Raw genomic sequence first — 5,762 nt, 5'->3', positions numbered from 1 at the left:
GACCGTACATGCCTGCTTCGGGAATCACAAACCTTAACACAAGTATTCTTACTAAACCACAATTACTAACTAGCATGAATCTAATATCACCATCTTTACATCCCAAAACAATTGCAACGAATCAAACTTCTCATATATTCAATGATCTTCATGAAAGTTTTTATTATATCTCTCTTGACAGCGGCCATGCAAGTGTATTTATGCAACTTCCTATCTATGGCACAAGCTACTCTAGTGTCACTAGTAGAAAAGAGGGCTTTGGTTCAGGCCGGGTCAGCCCATTAGTCCCGGTTCAGTCCAGAACCGGGATCCATTGGGGCACTGGACCCGGTTCGTGAGGCCAGGGGCCTACCGGGCCTCGTGGGGGCATTGGTCCCGGCTCGTCTTGCCCCTTTGGTCCCGGTTGGTGGAACGAACCGGGACCAATGGGCCTTGCTCCTGGCCCACCACCATTGGTCCCGGTTGGTGGCTTCAACCGGGACCACATGCTGCCCTTTAGTCCCGGTTCATGCCACGAACCGGGACCAATGAGGTGCCTATATATACCCCTCGCCCGCGAGCAGAGCACTTTGAGGTGTTCGATGAAATGCCCGAGCCACACTAGTTAAGCTTTCTCCTCTCGAAGCTCGACCTCAAAGCTCCATTTTCCTCGAGATTTGTCTAGGTTTAGCGGCCCATCACGTCCCATTCCCATATTCACCGCCGTCGATCACCCACGCCGATCTCATCGCCGGCACCACCGTGGTGAGCCTCTTGTTCTTATCTTCTTTCTGAAAGAAAAGAATTCTTACTTTAGATAGATACTTGTCTAATTTTCTTACTATTTTATTGCTTGTTATTATATAGTGCGATGGTTTTGGTATCCGCCCCCGTCGGCCCTCGTCCTGTCTATGATTCGGATGTGGTATATATTATCTTTATAACTATTTCTTCATTTATTGTTTGTGAAAATTATGCCGACCAACGTGACATAGATTTTATTTATCTAGGAGATATGTGAACCGGAAATTCCAACCGACCCTATTGTCGAGAGGTTAAATTTAGTTGAAGAAGAAAACAAATTCTTGAAGGAAAAAAATATTGAGGAGGAGAAGATGATACTGGAGTTGCATGTTGCGGATGTCGTCGATGATCACAAGATCAAGATGGATGCAATGCGCTTGAAGATTAGAAAGATTAGAAAACATGCCATTCATACCGAGGCTTGGTATCATTATGCCGTTGGATCAATTGTTACCTTGGATGCGATTATGATCGCATTTGTTTTCGCATTAAAATGTTTTACATAGTTTCAATGTATGGTTTAATTAATTAGATGCTCTGGAGAGCTATATGTTGTTAGATGGGAACTATGTATGTACTTTGGTTTTAACGTGATGATGAACTTCTATTAATTTGGGCACTTAATTATCTATTCATGATGACTGTAATGGTTTTTGACACATTTAAATATATATAATGCACGCAGATGAACCGACAATGGATGTACGGTGACAGACACACCTCCGAGTACATTAAGGGCGTGCATGATTTTCTCGAAGTGGCTGAGGCAAACAAGCAGAATGGTTTTATGTGTTGTCCATGCCCTAAATGTGGGAATACGAAGTATTACTCTGACCGGAAAATCCTTCACACCCACCTGCTTTACAAGGGTTTCATGCCACACTCTAATATTTGGACGAGGCATGGAGAAATAGGGGTTATGGTGGAAGAGGGCGAAGAAGAAGAGGACGATGACAACTATGTGCCCCCTGAATACGGTGATGCTGCAATGGGGGAAGCTGCTGAAGATCAAGAGGAACCAGACGATGTGCCCCCTGAATATGGTGATGCTGCAGTGGGGGAAGCTGCTGAAGATCAAGAGGAACCAGACGATGTGCCCCCTGAATACGGTGATGCTGCAGCGGGGGAAGCTGCTGAAGATCAAGAGGAATCAGACGATGTGCCCAATGATGATGATCTCCCTCGAGTCATTGTCGATGCAAGGATGCAATGCGAAAGTCAAAAGGAGAAGCTGAAGTTCGATCGCATGTTAGAGGATCACAAAAAAGGGTTGTACCCCAATTGCGAAGATGGCAACACAAAGCTCGGTACCGTACTGGAATTGCTGCAGTGGAAGGCAGAGAATGCTGTGCCTGACAAATGATTTGAGAAGCTACTGAAACTATTGAAGAAGAAGCTTCCAAAGGATAACGAATTGCCCGACAGTACATACGCAGCAAAGAAGGTTGTATGCCCTCTAGGATTGGAGGTGCAGAAGATACATGCATGCCCTAATGATTGCATCCTCTACCGCGGTGCGTACAAGGATCTGAACGCATGCCCGGTATGCAGTGCATTGTGGTATAAGATCAGACGAGATGACCCTGGTGATGTTGACGGCGAGCCCCCCAGGAAGAGGGTTCCTGGGAAGGTGATGTGGTATGCTCCTATAACACCACGGTTGAAACATCTGTTCAGAAGCGAAGAGCATGCCAAGTTGATGCGATGGCACAGTGAGGACCGTAAGAAAGACAGGAAGTTGAGAGCACCAGCTGACGGGTCGCAGTGGTGAAAAATCGAGAGAAAGTACTGGGCTGAGTTTGCAAGTGACCCAAGGAACGTATGGTTTGGTTTAAGCGCGGATGGCATTAATCCTTTCAGGGAGCAGAGCAGCAATCAGAGCACCTGGCCCGTGACTCTATGTATGTATAACCTTCCTCCTTGGATGTGCATGAAGCGGAAGTTCATTATGATGCCAGCTCTCATCCAAGGCCCTAAGGAACCCAGCAACGACATTGATGAGTACCTAAGGCCATTAGTTGAAGAACTTTTACAGCTGAGGAATGGAAACGGTGTACGTACGTGGGATGAGCACAAACACGAGGAATTTAACCTGCACGCGTTGCTGTTTGTAACCATCAACGATTGGCCCGCTCTCAGTAACCTTTCAGGACAGACAAACAAGGGGTGCCACGCATGCATGCACTATTTAGATGAAACTGAAAGTATATACCTGGACAAATGCAGGAAGAATGTGTACCTGGGCCATCGTCGATTTCTTCCGACCAACCATCAATGTCGAAAGAAAGGCAAGCATTTCAAAGGCGAGGCAGATCACCGGAAGAAGCCCGCCATCCGTACCGGTGATCATGTACTTGCTATAGTCAATGATTTACACGTAATCTTTGGAAAGGGTCCCGACGGACTAGCTGTTCCGAATGATGCTGAGGGACACGCACCCATGTGGAAGAAGAAATCTATATATTTGCGACCTACCCTAGTGGAAAGACCTAGAGGTCGGCTCTTCAATCGACGTGATGCAGGTGACGAAGAACCTTTGTGTGAACCTGTTAGGCTTCTTGGGAGTGTATGGGAAGACAAAAGATACGCCTGAGGCACGGGAGGACCTGCAACGTTTGCACGAAAAAGACGGCATGCCTCCAAAGCAGTATGAAGGTCCTGCCAGCTACGCTCTTATGAAAGAAGAGAAAGAGATCTTCTTTGAATGCCTGCTCAGTATGAAGGTCCCGACTGGCTTCTCATCGAATATAAATGGAATAATAAATATGCCAGAGAAAAAGTTCCAAAACCTAAAGTCTCATGACTACCACGTGATTATGACGCAACTGCTTCCGGTTGCATTGAGGGGGCTTCTACCGGAAAACGTCCGATTAGCCATTGTGAAGCTATGTGCATTCCTCAATGCAATCTCTTAGAATGTGATCGATCCAGAAATCGTACCAAGGCTAAGGAGTGATGTGGCGCAATGTCTTGTCAGTTTCGAGTTGGTGTTCCCACCATCCTTCTTCAATATCATGACGCACGTCCTAGGTCATCTAGCCGACGAGATTGTCATTCTGGGGCCCGTATTTCTACACAATATGTTCCCCTTTGAGAGGTTCATGGGAGTCCTAAAGAAATATGTCCGTAACCGCGCTAGGCCATAAGGAAGCATCTCCATGGGCCATCAAACAGAGTATGTCATTGGGTTTTGTGTTAACTTCATTCCTGGCCTTAAGAAGATAGGTCTCCCAAAATCGCGGTATGAGGGGAGACTGACTGGAAAAGGCACGCTTGGAGGGGACTCAATAATATGCAGGGACGGATATTAGTGGTCTCAAGCACACTACACAGTTCTATAGAACTCTACCTTGGTGACCCCGTATGTCGATGAACACAAGAACAGTCTGTTCTCCAAACACCCGGAGCAGTGTGATGACTGGATTACATGTGAACACATTAGGACTTTCAGCAGTTGGTTGGAAGCACGTCTCAGAGGTGACAACACTGTTTGTGATGAGCTGTACTTGTTGTCCAGGGGACCATCTTTGACTGTATTGACATACAAAGGATACGAGATAAATGAGAATACATTTTACACGATCGCCCAAGATGAAAAGAGCACCAACCAAAACAGCGGTGTCCGCTTGGATGCAGCAATCGAGAGGGGAAAGGACACATATTATGGTTACATAGTGGACATATGGGAACTTGACTACGGACATGATTTTAAGGTCCCTTTGTTTAAGTGCAAATGGGTCAATCTGTCAGGAGGCGGGGTACAGGTAGGCCCACAGTACGAAATGACAAAAGTGGATCTGAAAAATCTTGGGTACACTAACGAACCGTTCGTCCTAGCCAATGATGTGGCACAGGTTATCTATGTGAAGGACATGTCTACCAAACCGAGAAAAAGAAAAGATAAGGAAGCGAATACATCATACGATAAGCCAAAGCGCCACATAGTTCTTTCAGGAAAAAGGGACATCGTGGGAGTGGAGGGCAAGACAGACATGTCTGAAGATTATGAAAAGTTTCATGAAATTCCTCCCTTTAAAGTCAAGGCTGACCCAAGCATCCTGATAAACGATGAAGATTATCCATGGTTACGACGCAATAAGCAAATGACACAAGCGAAGAAAAAGTGAAGACTTTCTCCTGCAACTATTATGATGATACCATGCCAACTTTGCAACAGACGAGTATGATACCATTGTCCGTTTTGTACATGCACATGCTATGTGGGTGAAATTATGATACCATGCCAACTTTCAACTTTTTCAGAGTTCATTTGAAATGCTTTAATGTCTTATGGTTTGGCCCTCGTAATACCATTCATCCCGTTTCGCTCCTTGTCAATTATGTTCTCACCAAGAACACTCAAGAGGGCAGCCACGTGGGCCATTAGTCCCGGTTCCATGCACGAACCGGGACCAATGCGCCTCGCCCCTGGCCCATGACCATTAGTCCCGGTTTGTGCCACAAACCGGGACTAAAGGGTTGGTCCTTTGCGGTCAGAGTTTAGTCCCACCTCGCCAACCGAAGGGCGCTCACACCGGTTTTTAAGCCCGTCCCTCTCTGCCTTGTTGAGCTCCTCTCGAAGTGAAAATAGATGCCCTTATACAGGGAATTTCACCTAAATTCAGAGTGAATTTCTCTGAAATTCATAGAAATTTATTATGAATTTAGGTTGAATTCTCTCTATAGGCGCATCTATGCTCATTTTTTAGTAAAGTTAATCACAAACTTGTGATTCACACAAATTTCAAAGAATTCAAATTTTAACTATTCAAATTTGAAAACTAATGGCACTAACAAAAAGTTTATAATTTTTCTAAAACTAATGGCACTAACAGAAAGTTTATAATTTTGCTGACCTAAAAGCCAAAAATAATTAAAAAAATAAAGCAAAAAACAAAAGAAAATAAATAATGCAAAAAACAAACAAAAAAACTGAAAAAAACTATTTTTATAGTAAAGTTAATCACAAACTTGTGATT

The sequence above is a fragment of the Triticum urartu genome, chromosome 4 (genome assembly GCF_003073215.2).
Source record: "Triticum urartu cultivar G1812 chromosome 4, Tu2.1, whole genome shotgun sequence".
Taxonomy (NCBI): domain Eukaryota; kingdom Viridiplantae; phylum Streptophyta; class Magnoliopsida; order Poales; family Poaceae; genus Triticum; species Triticum urartu.
Note: the sequence above shows the minus strand (reverse complement) of the source record.